Consider the following 20,280-nt stretch of genomic DNA (forward strand, 5'->3'; position numbering starts at 1 on the left):
GACCCAGAACTTAAACAACTGATTGTTAATGAGTTGTGCTTTTTTGGTCCCCTGATTCTAAATGTTGTCATTTGTAAGACATTCTATCAATATTGTCATTGTATATAATTGAGTCTGAAAGGAAAACCAATAAAAATAATTTACAAAAAAAAAGATGAATGGGTAGGGAGACGTGCGCAAAAAATATGATTAAATTAAAGTTACTTTTCTCGCGAACCGTTTACCACAACAACTAACCACTAACATCGTTTAAAGGCTGAGAAAAAGCTCTTTCGTGTGACACATGTGATGTCTGTGATAATTAGGCTACTTCGCAAGTAGTTCAGCAAATTTGGGTGGGACAGAAATAGAGCTGCACAGTCCCGCCCACAGCCAAAACGCGGTTAGGTGCCGGTGTTACATGGCAACTGGCACCCATGTTAACTGGCTGCGTTGGTGACGTTTAACGAGTGATGACGTTTCTTTGACAGATGTTGCCGCTTGCAGATTTGTCACTTTCTGATGGAAACTGGAGACGAACAAATACAAATATGCATGACATATTTAAATGTCAAAATTGTCTGTAGTACGCTACATGCACAGGACCATGAATATGCCACCAAAAAAATAAATACAAATAGCCTAATAACAATTTGTGGGTATCGAACCTGCTTCCTAAATTAAACCACTTACATGATAACCATTCATCTATGTACTTGCGCCACGAACCAGCTGATAAGTCATTGTGAAATTTAATTGACTTAGTCTATACAATTTGAAGAAGTCAGCTGGCGCTTGTAGCAAGTTAACACGGCTGATGGTACATGTTGTCTTGCTACAGCAGTTGCCCAAGCCAGTAGGTCTTCAAAGTATCATGTTTAAGTTTTCACTGACTGCTGGTCAGGCTCTCTGTGGCCTAAATTGAGGAAGCGTTGCTTATCTAAAAATAAATAAATAATAATTTAAAATGGGGAGGATTAAACCCATGTCGACTGCGTGAAAAAGCAACATATACAGTAGGCATTAACCTGTTGCGCAGCACAAATGTATGAATTGGTAGGCTAAATAAAATATCAATAAAATATCAAACCCATGTATACATGTCAGCAACATTAACGTTAATAGCCTATATGCCTAAGAATTTTAATTCTCCCTGTGCGCAAATTCTGTGTGAAATATGGACACGTTATAGACTTCTCCTGCCCATTGCAGTGTGGGTTTCAATGCCTATGTTTCATGAACTAAATTCTTAAAAGAATAGGCTGGACAAAAGGATACACAATTAGGCAACACATTTTTATTTGATTTATTTGCTGATTTATTTGCTCTACAGACACTTCAGGTAGGGGCGGCCACAGCCTAACCTCAGTGAAACGTTTGTAAAACGTAACCATGATACTTAACCATGAAGGCCTACTAAATGGCTTGGACAACGGTAGCATGATAACATGGTAGCCAGATAACATGAACAGCTATGTTAACTTGTTACAATTATCATAACGTTAGCTGACTTCTTTTAATCATACAACTGAAGTCAATTTCTGTGAGTGCTGTCAGCTGGCTCGTGGCGCAACTTGATAGACGTCTGATTAACAAGCAAACAGGTCAATTTATTCGTGGTTCGATACCCACGTGAAGTTAATTTATGCTATTTAGGTGTTTGTTTTTTGGGTGGCATATTCATGGTCCAGTGCATGTAGTACTACAAACATTTTTGACTTTTAAACATGTCATGCATATTTGTGTGCGTCTCTAGTATATCAGAAAGTGACAAATCTGCAAGGGGCCACATCTGTCAAAGACTCGTCATCAATCATGAAACGTCATCAACGCAGCCAGTTAACACGGAAGCCAGTTGCCATGTAACACCGGATGTAAGGTTCCCATTCATTTGTCCCATTAACGTTTGGAAAAATCCGTATCTAAAGAGTTTTACAGCATGTCTTAGGCTAACCAGCTACGGCATAACTCATAAGCATACAACATATCATTTCGAGTGAAAAAACTAAGAGAAAATCCAAAAAAAGTCAAAGGTACAAGACTGTGTACTAGGGGTGTGAATCTCTCATGTAAAAGACGATACAATTCGCATCTAGATACATGGGCACGATTCGATACAAGAAAAGATACATGTTTATAAAAAACGATTCAGTACGATTCGATGCGATGCGATTCGATGCAATTCGATGCAGTTCAAGAATGGAAAGCATTCTGAAAGATTTTGTATAATTTGCTCAAGGTGCACATTCATTTTATATGATCAATTATCATGGTCATGTTTGTCAATTAGGCAACAAAATGTGTGAATATGATTATCTAAACTGAGGTTTGTTTCATATACTGTATTGAAATGAAAAAAGAATAGTCTACATTTCAGTCAAACACAGCAGCCAAATACAACATAAAAATACATTTTTATAGACTTTACAGATTTTATAGAGTTATATCTGATTGTTTTCATGGAGCTGTAGCCTTGTTGAGGTAAGACAATACCGAAATAAAATAAAACAGTGCTTAAGATACTCTTGGCCTTTTCTCATATAGGCCTAGCCTACCCTACAAGAATAAAATAGGCCTACAAATCAATGAACTCTCAGGGCTTATTTTGTTCCAACAGTAGACCTAATGCAGAAACCTAAAATGCCACAAGTCTGAGTGAATATGAACAAAATCATTGGCTAATAATTTATGCATCGTTTTAGCAGCAAGGGCCAAATTATTATTTAACATTAAGGAAATCCCTTCATCAAAGGTAAGGCTACTCTACAGACTATCGTTGCTGTTTAGGAATGCTATAAGTGCTTAATTTCGCGCTGGATTTCGAAAAACAAAAGCAGACCGAGTGCAAGTTGTCACATGCTTAAGTTGCAATAGATGTATGGGTAATGAGGTCATTTGACAACTTTGGGCAATGAATGTAACCAAAAACGAACTGCATTACCCACAATTCCGTGCCACGTATAGTTTCAAAACCGGAAGTGGGGTGAACGCGGTGCTTGGAACGTAAATGAGCGTCTGAGCGAGCAGAAAAAGGTTGTGCACCGATTCATAACAAGTAAATCGATATAACGACCGGTTCATTTCAGTTTTTTCCCGATACGGGGCTTCACATATCGATGTAGCCGTATCTTACACGTTAAAAACGGATACCGATACGTATCGGTTAATCTTTACACCCCTACTGTGTACATATTTTCATTTCCGAGCGAAGGAACTACTCATCCCATAAACCACCGCTCCTCACTGAATAATATAAGCAATGCACGAACCGCGCGAAATCATTTCAAAACCGGCGACAGCAGGCGAACCCTTTCCTCCAAACAGTGATTTTTATATAGTGAATGTGCAGTTAATAGCAGTTATTTCAGGAGTAATCGTGTAAATAATAGTGTTTTGATATTGAATTTTATATTTATTATCGTGTATTTTATATCGTGTGTGAAAGTGGTTAACGTTAACGGCAGTGCTTCGTAACGTTATCTGACTCATCCTATGCTGTCATCACTGCTCAGTCGGGCTGATGCATGGACTGGTGCATGGTCTGCTCTTGGACCACCATATTCAGTTTATTAATTTGCCGTGAATTATTACACAAAATGTTTATTTAATGCACGAAGTATTCCTAGGTTAATGATTGATATGAATCATACAGTATGAAGGCTACAGTAGCCTAGCTAATTTTAACTAGCACTGCTAGCAGCATTAAAGTTACCAACCTCCCTGCTTAACTCACCACAACTTTGTAGGTCTTGTCCCTCATGCTGCTGACCCTTACAAAACCCACAAACTGACTCTCGGACACACAACAGTCAATAATGTGACCCGATTTAAAGTGGCTTTCACCCCTTTGGACACTCACTAAAACATAATATATTTCATACCTGTGTTGCAGCATGTAGGCTAATGTTAGCTGCATTATGTAATGACATACAATGTCGGAAATGCTAAAGGTTATCCTGTCGGCTAGTGCTAGCCTACCTGAAAAGTTTGAGTGTTTAAACTAACATTTACAGTGGTCTATTTGATAGTGTATTGGCCCTGACTAAGTTCGTGTGATGTATAAACCCCAATCCTTGTTGATACAAGTACCAATATTCGTCAAGAAAGTTTTTAATCACATTAAGATTTTCGCCATAGGCAGTAAAAAACTCCGCCATGTTTGTCAATATTTTTCCGCTGAGAAAGTTTCAAACTATGACCATAACGGCCTTTCCACCAATCAGAGGCATCACTGTGGGATTGTGGGATTGTTCAGGATTGAGGGTAATGAAGTACTTATCCAAGAGATCGCGAATAAAAGGCATTTATCTCAAAACAAGGTTAGTGCCCCACGAACTCTTGGTGTCTATAGGAGCATATACAATCGCTTAGTACAACCGTAGCTGGTTTTAAGTCTACCACGTGCAGTTAAGTTTTTATGGCTTACACCGCAATTGTCAATGGAGAAATTGCATTGAATTTTTACATCCGGCATCGGCTGTGGGCGGGACTGTGCAGCTCTATACCTTTACAGAGCAGCAGTTCTGGCCATATCGGCTCTGGCTCACATGATGTACTGCTTTAAATGCATTATCGCTTCACTACCCAACACGCGAACAAGAAAGAAAAGAAAAAAGAAACCAATGTGCTTATGTCGCGATTTCCGATAGGCCCAGGCCTAGAGAAAAGACAGCTATGGTAACCTAACAATTAGGATTTGTTTTGCCTACACTGCTGTTTGGTTGTCCCAAACTTTGAGACGATCCATACTCGCATTAACTGAATCTTATCAATCCGAACTGCGATGTTGAGTGACAGGATGCAATGCCTAATAATCACACTGCCTTCGGCATAACTGCTAACAGTGCGCCTAGGCCTACTGTTAAACACCTGAAAAATATTAAGCTGCTGTTTTCTTTTCATGACGAGCACTAGGCCTACGCTTGAATGATTTATGACTGAATGGAACGTTGAGTTTTTAAAGAACTGCTTATCACGTCGTGTGACAAAGTTTACACTAATCATCATCTTTTAATGTATCCTTATGTTGAGATGTCCATTCTCTTTGCCCTAGGCTATCATAGTTAAGACAGTACACAAGCTATTTTTATTGTTGTAATATTGAATGATTTCATGAATAAATTGTATGCACAATACATTGTACGGCCAACGCAAGGGGCAACTCTTCTCTTCAATTTCCCTTCCAAATTACGTTTTATTGTCTGAAGACATCTATCGCAAGAATTTAACATTCTAACAGCAACAGCAAAGCAAATGCAAGCTGACCAAAGTGCAGTCGGTTCTTCCGCCATGGTTTTGGAAATCACACACCTGCTGCATCTGAAGGCCCACGCTAAGGCCTACGACTATCACTCTACACGCCCCCTGTTGCACGTCACAATTTAATTTACTATTAAGGTTTTGCTTGTGACGTTTTGATCACGTGATTCTTTGTTTACATCGCCTCCTGGTAGGCAAGGAACGCATTGAACCTTCGTTGCCTACCGTTGTCCCTCGGTCACTCATCAGTATTTTTTACGTGCCAACATGTCAGACATCGATGTTAATGATGACGGAACGTTAACCCGTTTAACATTTGATAGCCTGTCACGGGAACGTTATTTTGCTAAAATTGCCTTAATTGGGGGTGTTGATCCGTACACCACACCAATTGATGGTATGGTGGCTTTAACAGCGGCAGTCAGATACCCAAATGTGGAGTACCACGATGTGTATCATTATTTAGTGAACACGCCCTCCCCATACACAGGAGCAGACCTGAAAGCATACAAATCCCTTGACGCGTTTAATTTCGTGATCAATGGATGGGTGAGAAATATACTCGTCCAAGAAACAGCTGATGACATATTCGCCACAACATCATCGGTAAGTAGCCAACCTACCATTATGCTAGTTATTGTTTCACTTAACCGTCACTTGCTCAGTGGGTTTGCTGTTTTGTTCTTTTAGTAAGGACTGTGTAGGCTAACTTGTCTAGGCCTGGTCAACACACATAGATCTGTAGGCTAATCGGTTGTCTATCTCGGTAGAGAGAACCGGTATCATACAATTGTAACAACCTTAGGCTACAAATGTAACAGTAACGTTAGGCCTATTTTATTCTCAAGATATGGTGTAGCTATGGAAACATAATTAGTCTAGACACATCGATACAATCTTACAGCCATCCAAATATGAATGGTCTAGAATAAATACGACCACAGATATTAAGCAAAAAAGTGCAAAATCTAGCGTATAGCCTAATTCTTTTTTTCGCGAAATTTGTGTTTGTGGACTTCAATCACATATATATATCATTCATATCTTAAGTCCCTCTGTTTCAAACATGAGTGCCATTTGATATATTTAATCACAGCAAATGCGTAAATGAAAATAAAAACATTGTGCGGGTTAGTTGTAACACCCGTCTCTATGGCAAAAGTAAACATGTAGCTAGGCTACTCCTTTCTGGGCGAATTTCACAGCTCTCAAGTCTATCGTCTTTGTAAATCGAGTTTGAACCGAGAAAATAAAAGTGTTACGATTGTAGCCTACTGGTTCTCCCCTAGTGCAACCTAAGTGTTAGGCTACTGAGGCCTAGCCTACATGTTAAATTGTCAAGCTCATAATAAGATCTTGTAGGCATAGGCCTATGTGTGTGTGATGTGATAAGGAATTTGGACAAATATTCTTTTATTTTGATATCAGATGACTGATAAGTTGCACATAGCCTAATTGATATATATATCTCAACAGGTATTCCATTCACAGTCTTTGAATAAGGAGCCTTTGAAAGCGTGGCTGGCAGCGAAAACGGATGGCACTATTATTACAGCCCACTGCACGTGTAAAGCTGGACTAAGCGAAGCATGCTCACATACTGCAGCTGTCGCTTTTGCCCTGTATGTTTATGCGAAGTCCAAGCAGGATGTCGGTGTCACTCAGTTGCCTTGTTCATGGTTGGGGAACTCATCTACAAAGGAAAGTCCGGCCCAGTATGCTACCCTGGCCGATATTGATTTTACTCGCCCTGCAAAGAGGTTGACATCTGTCCTTCATGTGCAGCAAGGTCCAACCAGACAGGCACCATTTCAGAGAAACCCAATTTTAGCACCAAGTCAGATTGAGAAAGCAGAATTCTACAGAAGTCTACATTCATCCAACCCAACCAGTGACGGACTGGGATTAAAAAACGGCCCTGGCATTTTAACCAACCAGCGGCCCACACGGGGACGTGCATGCACGCGCGTGCATGTGCTCGCAACACACAGATATAACTTCACATGCACGGACATAACACGTTTGTAGCCCCATTGGTGATGAACTCTAACTTTAATATGCATAAAGACTGAACCAAGAACATGGATATATCAATGCACAACTCCAAAAAAATGAATGCAATATGAAATATGAAAATGAAAAAAGAATAGCCTAGAATACATGGATTTCTATGTAACGTCATCAGCATATAGCAGTGCTCTCCATGAAAAGAACAAAATTAGTTTTTGTGCTGAAAACTGCACCAATTCGAAATCACGATGGTTAGAGAATGTTCAATATGTTCAATATCCCTAAAGGAATGCATGTCTTCGCCAAAAATGACAAAATACGATGTTAAAGGAGAATTCCGGTGTGATATTGACCTAAAGTGTGTTGAAACATGATACCGAGTGTGAACGTATGTCTCATAGCCCATCTCGGCTTGTCCCCTGCACTCCAAAATCTGGCGCTAGTTAGCCGATGCTAACAATGGTGGTGCTCCGGCATCGGCCTAGCCATGCAAATAAATCACTGTTTTACACCATTTACGAGGCTCAATGTATCTCCACACTTCACAGACTTCCGAGGGCCCTGACATTTAAAACGAGACATTGAGAACTTTGAAAAAGCACTGGTAGTTTACTTACAAGACGATTTATACAGACAGGTCCTTCACGAAGTATAGCGTTGGCAGACATCTTGAATTTAGTCACGATAAGTCGAGCGACGAGTAACAATGAACAGGTATGATAAGGGATCAGATTCCAAAAATAATTCTGTGGAAATGCATGGATTCCAGTTTCTTCCAGTAGCAGCAACTGGAATCCATGCATTTCCACGGAATTATTTTTGGAATCTGATCCCTTATCATACCTGTTCATTGTTACTCATCGCTCGACTTATCGTGACTAAATTCAAGATGTCTGCAAACGCTATACTTCGTGAAGGACCTGTCTGTATAAATCGTCTTGTAAGTAAACTACCAGTGCTTTTTCAAAGTTCTCAATGTCTCGTTTTAAATGTCAGGGCCCTCGGAAGTCTACCAATGAAGTGTGGAGATACATTGAGCCTCGTAAATGGTGTAAAACAGTGATTTATTTGCATGGTTAGGCCGATGCCGGAGCACCACCATTGTTAGCATCGGCTAACTAGCGCCAGATTTTGGAGTGCAGGGGACAAGCCGAGATGGGCTATGAGACATACGTTCACACTCGGTATCATGTTTCAACACACTTTAGGTCAATATCACACCGGAATTCTCCTTTAATGCAAATGAACGGCAAACTCTGAAATATAGCCTGAAATGAGATGTTATTATCATTGAGACAACAGGGGACCAGGGGTATATAAAAAATTACGATTGTAGCTTACAGCAGCCGACTATTTAAGTCAAGTTTATAACGTGGCACCAATCGTCTTCTGCCCCATGGCTGCGCGCGAATGTAGTTTTGTTGATAAACAGAAAACCCAAACGTGTCTTAATTAACGTCATGCAGAACAAGGTGCAAAGGAGCTTGCTCTTCTCCGCAACACTGTCTATCACGTCATCAGCATCCAAGTTCATTATAGGACCTCTTTCTCTGTAGCCATCAGCATAAAGGCCTCCAAATTATCCTGTGACAATCGTGTCCGTGATTCTTGATGAATTTAAAAGTGGAAAAACTCTGTTTGCATGCCACTTGAGTACATGACAGTGTTAGTAGGAATTCATTTGCTAACCATAGTTGTAGGCACAGGTAAAGAGGTTTAACTGCTGGAGAAGGAAATAGCAACAGATTGCACAATTCTTGCAGGTAGCACATTTCTTGCTCACCAGGTTTATTTCTGTATCGTCCTATGTCTCCGCGGCATCATCAAAGTCTGACGCTTTGACTGTATACTCGTTTAGAGGAGACTTTTTCAGGCTGTCCCAGTGCGTGGTGAGATGTGTCAATTCCGACTGTAGATTTTCAACCGTAGCACCTTCACTGAATTTAAGCAGACATTCTCTATGTTTCGAAGTGCATTTGGGGGCAGTTTATTAGCTTTTATAAGGGGAAAATTCTGAGGATCAAGGCATGCTAGATCGGCAATTCCCCGTGCTGAAGGAAGTAGACGCATTCGGTTTTGAAATTCCCAGAAGTCATTGCTTCATGTAGCCTAACTTTTGTAAACCAATAATAAAATAAAAGATACAGACAGCATATTTATTGTATTCCAATTTCAAACAATGCACTTTTAAATCATTTGATTGAATAAGGTTACAAAAGAATGTAGACTGATGTAGCCTAAATATTGAGGGTCACCATGACTGTAGTGTAGAGACTCATGTCTGGTATAAATACTGATCAGCCTCCTACCATTAAGGAAGAAAAGGGAGTTAGAGATAAATGGCTTATTCGAAGCCATGTAACACTATTGATGCTTGATAGTGGGCTGAGAGATATTGTAATGGGCCGCGCAAACCCGACAAGCATGCCGCTCCGTGATTGGCCGGCCCAAACGGCCCACGAGGGGCCGCGGCCCTTCTGGCATCTGCCCAAATGCCAGACCGTCCAGTCCGTCACTGAACCCAACTGCTGCACTTCTCTCCATTCTTCCTACATACTGTGAGGCATTCATACCAAAATCACACTCCATCCCAAAGCCACTCTCGTCCCTATACAATGCAGAGAATCTGCAGAAAGACTACAATCAACTCCTGGAAGAGAGTAACAAGATTCTTTGTGGAGATCTGCTGAATATCACTGAAGAACAGGTAGCCTATTTTAATATTTTAATATTTAGCATTTTCCAGTTGTAACCGTTATTGTATGTACTTTAATAAAGACATACAGTGGGTCCCATTTAGCAGTGGCCACTTCATTCATGCTTTCTGTGATTCACGCAGCTGCGTGAAATGTATTACAACCTATAACGTACAACATATTGCAACTTATAATGTATTACAACTTATAACGTCCAACTTACAACATATTACTTGAGGTTGTTTGGGTCATTGCAGCTTCACTGGGGAAATATAAATAAGAGACGTGTGATTCACGCGTGAAACCGGACAATTCCAAGTGGTACCCACTGTATGAAAATGAAATCATGTATGTTTCAGGTACATCATCATAGACAGCACCAGGGATCAGTACAAGTCAAAGGTGTGGTTTGGTCAGAGATGTGGGAGAGTCACAGCATCTGTCTGTAAAGCGGTTGTCAAGTCTGATGTGTATAACCCACCAAAATCACTGACTTTCAGCGTGCAAATAGGGAACAACTCTACAAAGTTTAGTAGCCCTAAAAATCTATTTTTGTCCTCAGGCCCAACTTTCAAGAACCCAACTTGACACCAATTTGTTGTTATCTTGTCCTTGAGTACGCTCTTGGAGAAAGCTCCTCCTCTCACCACTCCTTGGTTACACAATGGACAGTGAAAAAAAAAACTAGTGAGTTAATAGAATGTTATCAATATCGCCACTGACTAAAGTTCAACCGCAAGTCAAGCAACCTCTCTTATCACGAACTGGAGCTGTCAAACTTGTAATAACTTTGTATTGTACAGGTTGTCACAATCGCACGCCAATGCTACCAGAGCCAATATGGCGTTGAGCCAACATATAATAAAATAACTGGGGAACAAACCCTACAGTGAACTTGGAGCTTCAGCTACATGCTCCAAACTGATAGGAGGAGGTGTGTTACATCATGTACTGACTGAGCATGTTGTTGCCAGACAGCTCTGCCATGCCTGAAAAGCTGATTTTTGACTAAATCCCATTACCCATCCTCTATAAAGGACCTGGTTAACTGACTACCAAATTATGTTACTACATTTGAAGAGTGTAGGCATAATGTGTTCCACAAAGAAAAACTTCAATTTAGTATTTAAATCTATCTGTAATCTTCAATGAATCATAGAGTCATTAAGATAGCTGCCTGTATGTTTAGACACTAAATGTCGTGAGAAGAAGAGGTGATTGGGACTCCCTTCTTTTTCCACTGGATGAACTCGGACCTCAAGTCCATTTTCAAAATAGTTTGCCTCTTTAAACCCATTATGAAAGCGTTCAAAGAAACAAGCATTCACTCCTTGTCACCTTCCGAATTTTTTTCTGCACATTAAAGTGGTGTGTGTGTGTGTGTGTGTACAAATGTTAAATCTGGTGGGTGTTTGCTTAGATGACCTCTCTGCTCGATCTGAAATGCTCTCATTTTCGAGGCTATGCAATTATTTACTCAACCAAAGCTCTTTAATGCTGTTAGTAGGCCTAACTTTTTTTTTTCCTCACCAGTCAACTGCAACCATGGGCATACAGTAGATTTGTGTGGGGACTTAACCCTCCTATTGTGTTCATTTTATGTTTACTAGTTTTGTGTTCCCAGTCAAAAATTTATATTTATCTTTATAAATATTATTTATAAATGTATAACTTGTTATAAATCCATAATAACACACATATTATCGGGTGAACAAAGCTTTTCGAAGTTGAAACTTAGCTATTAAAAACTATTTGCGTACCTCCATGTCATAGGAGAGATGGGCTCGCCCTATTCTATTAATTGAAAAAGACGTTACCTGCAAGATGGCCTATGATTTGCTGAGTTTGTGGCAAAGAAAGCTATCTGAGTCAGGATAGATGGTGAGTCAATGTTATTTATTTGTCCAATGTTACAGACCAGTATCCTAGGCATAGTGCACATCTTAGTTTGAATGTCGTGTGTGTTTCTGCTCATTGACAAATAGGGTTCAGTGCAATGATTCATGCCCAATTAATGTCCCTGTTAAAGTGTAAAGTGTTGGTCTACACTAGTTTGGTTTTCATGTATGCAATTTTGTGATGTAGCCTATGCCAAATATTCATGAGACTCAGTTATTGTTGTCATACAATTTGTACCTGTAAAAACACGCTGGCATGCATGCACTGACAAGGCTACGTAAGGTAGGCTATTGCATGATTTCATGCACGTAAGTGAAAAAGGGCCTAGCACTCGTCAAGTTCGCACAAGACCCACCCCCCCCAGACCTAGTGATTACTAGCCTACTGGTCTTTTTCGAGATTTGAGTCGTGCTGTGTCACTGCTCATGACATCAATATTTTATTTATCAGGTGACAGAGGAACCCCGGCCAGGTTGTTGCTCAAAGAAGATTCAGGGCTACGGGTAAATTTGACATGGTGTTTTAAATGTTTTACTGTTTGACTGCTCACAGCAAGTAATGCATCATAGAAAGGGTGTGCATCATACAGTACATTATTTATTTTCTCTTTTGTGTGTGTGTGTGGCTCAGACTAAACCTACGCCCTTGACTGCAACTGTGTCTCAAAAGGCACTCTGCATAACATCAGTTGTTATAACATTACCCCTGACACATCACCTATATTTCATGTTTGAGAAAAAAATCACCTAAACAAATGAATAATCTTGCCATAGGCTATTAAAGCTATTTGGCCAGGTTAGTCAATACAGGTCAAAAACACGAAACACACATGTTTTCATCCCATTACATTTTAGAATGTTATTTGCTTGGAGTAGCACTCTTTATGTCTTACTTTGAGGCATGCCCTGTTGGCCAAATTGGAATAACGTGCGACCAAGGTTCGACCACCAAAAGACTATTGGAATTACCCAGAAAAAACTGGCGCAAACCCGCTGAAGATGGCGCTATGCAGGGCCGTGGGAAGTGAGTTTTGGTTGGGGGTGCTGTAGTCGGGGGTGGGGGGGTTAAAAAAAGTTATTTTATTTTATTTAAACGCCTTTCTCTGTTAATGGACAACAGCATACTAGCATTGCATGACACACAGCACAGGCATACATCACTGTCAAGAACATTATGGCTACACTACAGAAAAAATGCGACAAAATGTCGCAAACCACAGATTGATACTAACGCAAACGAAGTAACCGTCTGCTATCTGACGCTACACTAGTAAGGTAACAAAGTTGCTGTAGCCTTGCACCGAAATCGACGGTGAACACGTGAAATATAAAACTGTTGAACACCAACATTAATAAAACGTAATAATTATTGACGCTTCTGACATGGGTGTCAAAACAGGCTAAAGACCCTATCGCACAGGATATTAGACAGAACACATTGACTTAAAACTTATGCATAACATAGGCCTACACAACGCAATATTCATAGGCTAGCCTACATTAAATTGATCCACATATCACAAATATAGCCTACAACAAATGCTGACATCATAAACGCACAGTGTAGCCTTTAACCTACACTTTCAAAAAGAAGAGAAAGAACGCTCTGAGGAGGCCACTGAAACAGGCACGCAAAGACACAGATGAATAAGTTCATCTACCTCGCTGAAGAGAGCTCTTGTTTGTGGATAGAGCTTAGTCAATATCCATACCACCTTTCACCGTGGTGCACCGAGACTCCCCGATAACACTATGCATCATTTTAAGCTGAAGATTGAGGCGGCCCGTGTTCAGCTCCTTGGGAAACTCACGATAATATTCAGCTACTTAATATGGCATATTGTCGTACCATAAAGCTAGCGTCATAGGATATCTCCCTCAGGTTTGTTTTGTTAATTTGTTTAGTTTTTGTTTAGATCTCCCAGGTCTAATGTAACATTTTTTAGTGCATAATAGAATAATAGACGGGGACGGAGAGCTTCTTTTTTTCTGATCGTGAGTGGTATGACATAAATACGCGTGCTTTCCTGCAGGGTGCTGCCGCACCCCCACTTCCCACGGCTATGGCGCTATGTGACATGATGGTCCCCGTCTTTGATTGGTTTTTAAATATTTAGTGTGCACGATATACAGTCCCCATGGTTGGGGATGTTATGTTAAGGGGCAGCGCACGCAAGTCTTAGCAGGTGGTTGTGTAGTAAAACGTGCAGTGTAGGACACACGCATTGATTTCCTGCGTAAGGGACCTCGCACGCACGCGCGCGAGTTGGCTGACGATAACGTCCTATTGTAATCTTTGTTCAATCAGCAAACTGTTCCCCTGTTGCAGTTGACGCGACGCGCCTTCAGTTGCAGGACAGTTTCAGTCACTCCGCATAACCTGGAAACGAAGACAGGGGATTTGTTTTTAAAGCGTTCGCCTCGGCTCTCGCTGTGTTCTTGGATTTCCCTCGAGTAAGGTGAAGTAGGGGCGGCAAGACGGGGTTTCCTCTCTCTAAAATTCATACGGAGCAAGACACGAATAGAAAAATGGGGAAAATGGCACATATTTTAGCAAATGGTCAACCATGAAGACATCAACGAAGAACTACAACGTGACGACAAAAGTGATTACTAGCCCCTAACTGGGCAACTCTGTTAGCAAAATCTAGCCCCAGTTTTCGACCTCTGAAGCGTTCATGGGCTTCGGAAAAACCTTTCTCCGAAGCCCATAAGGAAGCACCAGACTCCGGTCAAAATCGTCATGAAGACATTCCTCCCAAATGGCCCTATCACGTCTTTGAACTGACGTCATGAGGGCGTGTTTTAGCTCGTGCAGCTCGTGGAAGGCAACTGCAAGATCTGTCTGCAGGCTAAGACTCATATATTTAAGGTCATGTGACATGGTGGTAAGTCCCTCCCCGGCTGACAGAAGTCGGACAGAATTTCTAACCAGCAAGCATTGCGTCCATCCTAGTATGCATTGTGTTCAACCCAGCATGCATCACATCAAGTCAGATCTGCCTCAAGTCGAACACGCCTATTGTGTGAGTCAGAGGTCGGAAACTGGGGCTAGATTTTGCTAACAGAGTTGCCCAGTTAGGGGCTCGTCATCGCTTTTGTCGTCACGTTGTAGTTCGTTTGTAGTATGCAGTACGTAGTACCCAAGTAGCCATGGAGGCAGTCCTTGTCATTCCGAGGTGCTCTGATGGTGCATTCAGAGCACCTCGGAATGACAAGGACCGCCCCCATGGCTACTTTGTTTTTCCGACAGCGAGTGTTCATGTGCTTTGCCATCGGAATATGTGACAAACACGGATGCCACAACAAAGGTTAAAACATACACTCACTAATCCTAAACAAACAACTGTATTTGCTTAAAATATAGTGTAAGATTCCCGTGAAAGAAAGATATGCAGCTTTCAAGTGACAAAAACGGCAAATTTCCAAGTTCACATTAAAACTGTTGGACATGAAAGGCCACATGGACTACAAACGAACTACAACGTGACGAAAAAAGTGATGATGAGCCCCTAACTGGGCAACTCTGTTAGCAAAATCTAGCCCCAGTTTCCGACCTCTGACTCACACATTAGGCGTGTTCGACTTGAGGCTAGCCGAGAGGAGCTACAACAGAGGGCAGCTCATCCAGGACAGACAGGCTACAGTCTGCCTGACGTGACTCGCGGGAGACATGGCGGGAGATCTCGCGGAATTTTGTTTGCAATAAACACAGCAGAACTTTCATTCTTACTCATTAAAATGAGCATGATGACTGACGAAATAAATTCTTATGATATAGTTTAAAGCTACCTTGTGTAAGAACTTCTCCCATCTAGCGGTGAAATTCTATATGACAACCAACTGAATATTACTTTCTAGCCCCTCCCATTCCGAGCGCATTTTAACTCCTACGGTGGCCGTTTCATGCCAAGGTTAACATGGCTTCCAGTACTACGACTTCGTCCAGTGTTCCTTCCAGTGAAGAGGTTACTTTAGAAAACAATTACACATTGCATTTAGTTATATAGCCAGTAAACATGTTGGGTATGACCTCTATGTAAAGTGAATAGCCTAATAGTTTTACGTTTTCGTTATTTTGGTAGGCTACTATTTCATTGCTAGCATCAGCTATCAGGTTCCCAAACGAATGCATGCTAATGTTAGTACAGTATCAGTGCTATCGTTATTCTGTATGTGCGAGATTAATAGTGTAAAGGCAATGTTTACAGCGTAGCCTACTATTTTTCTCAGTGAGCAGAGTCAGAGATCAGTCGATGCAACGTAGGTGCAAGGGCAGGCCCGGGGTGGGTAATCGGGAGAATTCCCGGTGGGCCGCTTCACTTTTGGGCCGGTCGAGGAAAAAATATTGACATTTTGTCACGTTAGTCTAACTTCTCTTAAAGTAGGCTACACGTTCGGCATTCTGTGCATGGCACCGTTGCCTCTGCATGGGTTGTAGCCTACCGTGTGAGGGAGTTCTCCCCTCCCAAAAAGAGTTGGTTGGGTCCATATAGCCCGTCTTTTCCAAAAAAATTTTTTTAGATACGGATAGCCATAAGCGTCAGGAAGGATGGATGGTAGAAAGAGGCCAGGAGGGACTGAAACGGCCAGGTAGATGCTGCTAAATGTGCCAAGCTTCTATTAGGCCTACAGACAAAAGAGGCAACTGGTAAAGAGAGATAGCCTATAGGCAATGATTATTAGCAGTTATTGGGCTAATATTGGACGTTTGTAGCGTTGTCAAGCTATTTGCAAGCAACATATTACATTTCTTAAAATATTAGCCTTTTGAATCCGATTCATAGACTTTGCAGTATGCAAATATTAATAACAAAACTGAAGTTTGATCTGTGTAGGCCTATGCGGTAAAAATTGTAGCCTCTGAGCAGCAGATCAACCAGTCAACCACTGAAAATGATGAGCCCGAAATTAGTGAAAGAGCAAAATATTAATGCTACATGATGAACATATGCCTTTTTTTGCTTAGAAGAGGGTGTAGTAAAGGAGTAGGCTAAATCACCAAACAACAATATAGCCTACCCATGCAAAAAACATGTAGCCTAAACATTAGTTCAATATGCCTCTTTGTGGAAGCGTGGGATAGGCTACATTTCAAAGGCTTTCTTTGTTTCTGTCTTTCTTTCTGTTTTTGTTAAAGGAACCATATGTAAGAAATGTATTTCAATTAATCATAAAATGGCCCTGATATGTCACTAGACATTAAGAAATCATGTTAATTTCAAATACTTATATCACTGACAACTGTAGTCCGGCCAGGATATTGCCATTTAAAAAGTGAAGTTGCAGCCCTCAACTGATGTTTATGTTGTGTTTTGTCATGTCATGTTGTGTTTTGGCCTGATGCACCACCCTCTACCTATCTACTAATCACAAAGTCAGTAGTGTTTTGGCATCCGGGTTGGAGTCGGGGGAGGAGGAGGGGATACACCGCTCTACAGTAATTTGAAAGTGATTGCAGTACCAGTTTTGGCCAAAATCTTACATATGATTCCTTTAACTTGTGGAATAGTGGAATATTTTTTGTTAACTTCTCAGTTAACTTCTCATAATAAGTGAATTATTATATAATCTTTACACATTTGTTGAACCATGGTACTAATAAAAAGTACAGGATAGTAAGAGCTGAAATGTTGCTTCATTTATCCAATTTCCACCACTATGGAAAACGTGGGCCGGTCTTGGGCCTGAAACTCCCGGGCTGAAAAGTGGCCCCACTCCGGCCCTGTGCAAGGGAAAGGTAAAGGAAGAGGGAAAGGTAAAGAAAAGCCAAGAGCCGGTGGCAGAGGATCGGTGAGACCTCCTAGGCAAAGAAAAAGTAAGACTCCAAAGATGACGAGGACAGAGTGGAAGAACTTCAAAGACAAAGGAGAGAAGCAACGGAGGTTTGTGTTTTTAATATATTTCTCGGAACAGTATCAATGTCAATGACACCGAAATTAGCTCGGAAGCTGCACCAGTCACGTTCGTTTGCGTTGCGTCTGCTGCCACTACACCAGAAAAAAAATAGACCATTCTTCTAAAATTGATTTTACGCGTTGTGAACGGAACGCTTCAGTTACGCGCTTGGTGTAGCTTTCCTGCCTGTTTGTATCTCCATTGTTTATATGTAGCAATTTCTAGCTGTTGCTAGTCAACTGCATGATGCGAGTTGTCTGCCAGTGAAATCACGACACATAATTACGTTATGGTCTATAGAAAATGTTACACAACATTTTCACCTTTTCATTGTCCATACACATAGTATTCATCATTTTGTGTGAACACTTGAAAAATGACAGAGTACTATTACTACTACTCTGCTAACAATCTAACTTTGCTACCTAAACAAGCCTATCTGATCTTATTTCTTGTGTCTTATTTCTTCAGAGACTTGTGGATGGAATGAGCCTGCAAGAGCACAGGAACCTCACCACACAGTTGCTACTGAGGCAGCCAGGTCTGGTGTTTGATGCATCAGTGCAGACATGTCGTCCCCCCACCTGTGCCAGGGATGCCTTGGTGTACTTGTACACACTGCAGAGACATGCCAACCGATCAGGAGAGAAAATGCTGTGGACAAAACCCTGCCACCTGTGTGAGCCTTCTGCCTCACTACACACAGCACTGCCTAGATGAAGGTTTTCTCCAGATTCACAGGCAGTACATCAGACATCACAGCATTAGGCCATGTAAGAGAGCCAGGTGATGACAATAGAGTTCAGATATGCTACCTACAGACATTTCATTTTCTGACAGCATGGGTCTCTAGGACAGGGTAATAGAAGAGGGATCCCAAGCTTTGTGTGTAGGATAAGGGATAAATTCCCTGACCCTCAGGGACATCTCTGGAATTTATATCACCTTCCTATAATATTGTAATGTTGTGTTATTGTAAATAGTTTTGTATTAGTGTTCTTGTACTGCCTGTTCCTTTTAAAACTGTATTTAATTTATTTTACACCAGTACATTGCTATATTTTGCTTTCATGAAAATAAAAACTTTTAGAATTGATAAGAGACTGTTCATGCTGTACCTCTTATACATTACATCCACAAACTTATAATTAAAAAAGGAGTTGTGGTAATTTGCCATTTTGAAACACCAAATGACAGTAACATGGTCAACAATGTTATTTGCAATATATTTATTTACAGAAATTAACAAACTATGGTATTTACACATGAACCCTTCCTTTTTGTATGGTGCCTTTGAAGCAACATGGGCCATCATTCTAAATTTGCAGTCTCCTGGAAAGCTGATCCTGTGGAAGACATGCAGTGTCGTCAGACATACACGCCATTTTATATAGTTCAACATATTGTTACTAATCTGTATAGTGCTATTTTGCCTAGACTGAGTTACAGGCAAGGTTACAATGAAGGCATGCACATGCATCACATAACAAGACCATTGAATTTCTTCCACATCCTCCTCCACGATGCTCATGTCATGTAGGCTTTGTAAAAAATATATATAAATGCTTATATCATGAAAATATACAATAGAGAATGTCATGTAGGGTTAGGGTATAGACATTATGAGCATTGATGGGTTACCTCTGTTCAAGGTTCTCAATTTCAGGGGCTTCTGCAATTGCGCCAAGATGCTCATCTGAAATGAATAAGCAGAGCGTTTCACAACATATAACAGTACATAAAATGGTAAACACCAAGATATTACAAATATACTTTCAGTTATTATCAAACAATCACATAGAATCAACAATTGTTTTCATGCAGTGACTGACCTGTCTGTCCCACTAGAAATGCTGGACACTTCTGGAGTAGTTAATACTAGAGGACTTTCCCTTCATTGGTGTTGATGTGACTGCTCTCAGTTCTCTCTCATAGCTGGACAAAACAGAGCAGTACATGTTAGAATGTCTCACTTTAACCACAAACAAAGTACATTCATTTTATGACCGTGAGGAAAGATGTATTTTGGTAGATGCATTGACTAAAGTTCAATCAAAGCAGTTTTGTCCGTATTTTATTGTTCTGCATGATAATGACTTAGACCCTCAATGATCAGTCTCAATGGGCTGGCTGGTCTACCTTGCTCCATTCACAAGTGTAATGGACTAGGCTAGTCTACCCTTCCCCCATTCTGAGGTGTAGGCTACACTCATATGGTGAAAAACTTTCAGACAATTTAGTAATTAGTAGGCTACGTCTACAATTAATAAGACTACAGGACAGGCCTCAGGATGTGAACGTCACCCTTGGAATTGGCTACCCATTATCAGATTAGGATACATTTAGGCTACAAAGCAAAAGCAATGAAAAATAACTACAATTTACAGTGCCCTTTGCCGGTGATCCGTCATAGCAGATTTATGTTACAACGTAGAATAGACAATCCTTTTTCATCGACGCGAAGACGTCATTCTAGCGTTATGGACAACCATACTATAGTAAGCCAAGCAACTATAAAACTTCGAATTTACATCATAGAC

General features: G+C 40.8%; 1 long non-coding RNA gene across 1 annotated transcript; it reads right to left on the minus strand.

Moving 5' to 3' along the window:
* Window positions 1-17,584: 17,584 nt before the first annotated feature.
* Window positions 17,585-20,280, minus strand: LOC143131779 (uncharacterized). Its single transcript, XR_012988208.1, has 3 exons — window positions 19,573-20,280; window positions 19,382-19,436; window positions 17,585-19,086 (listed from the first exon to the last, which is right to left on the minus strand). It is a non-coding gene; the product is annotated as an uncharacterized LOC143131779 (long non-coding RNA).

This window comes from Alosa pseudoharengus, unplaced genomic scaffold (assembly GCF_046254945.1).
Source record: "Alosa pseudoharengus isolate Yale_2024_CS ecotype anadromous, Long Island Sound unplaced genomic scaffold, YU_APseudo_1.1 YU_APseudo_1.1_scf_18, whole genome shotgun sequence".
Lineage (NCBI taxonomy): Eukaryota > Metazoa > Chordata > Actinopteri > Clupeiformes > Clupeidae > Alosa > Alosa pseudoharengus.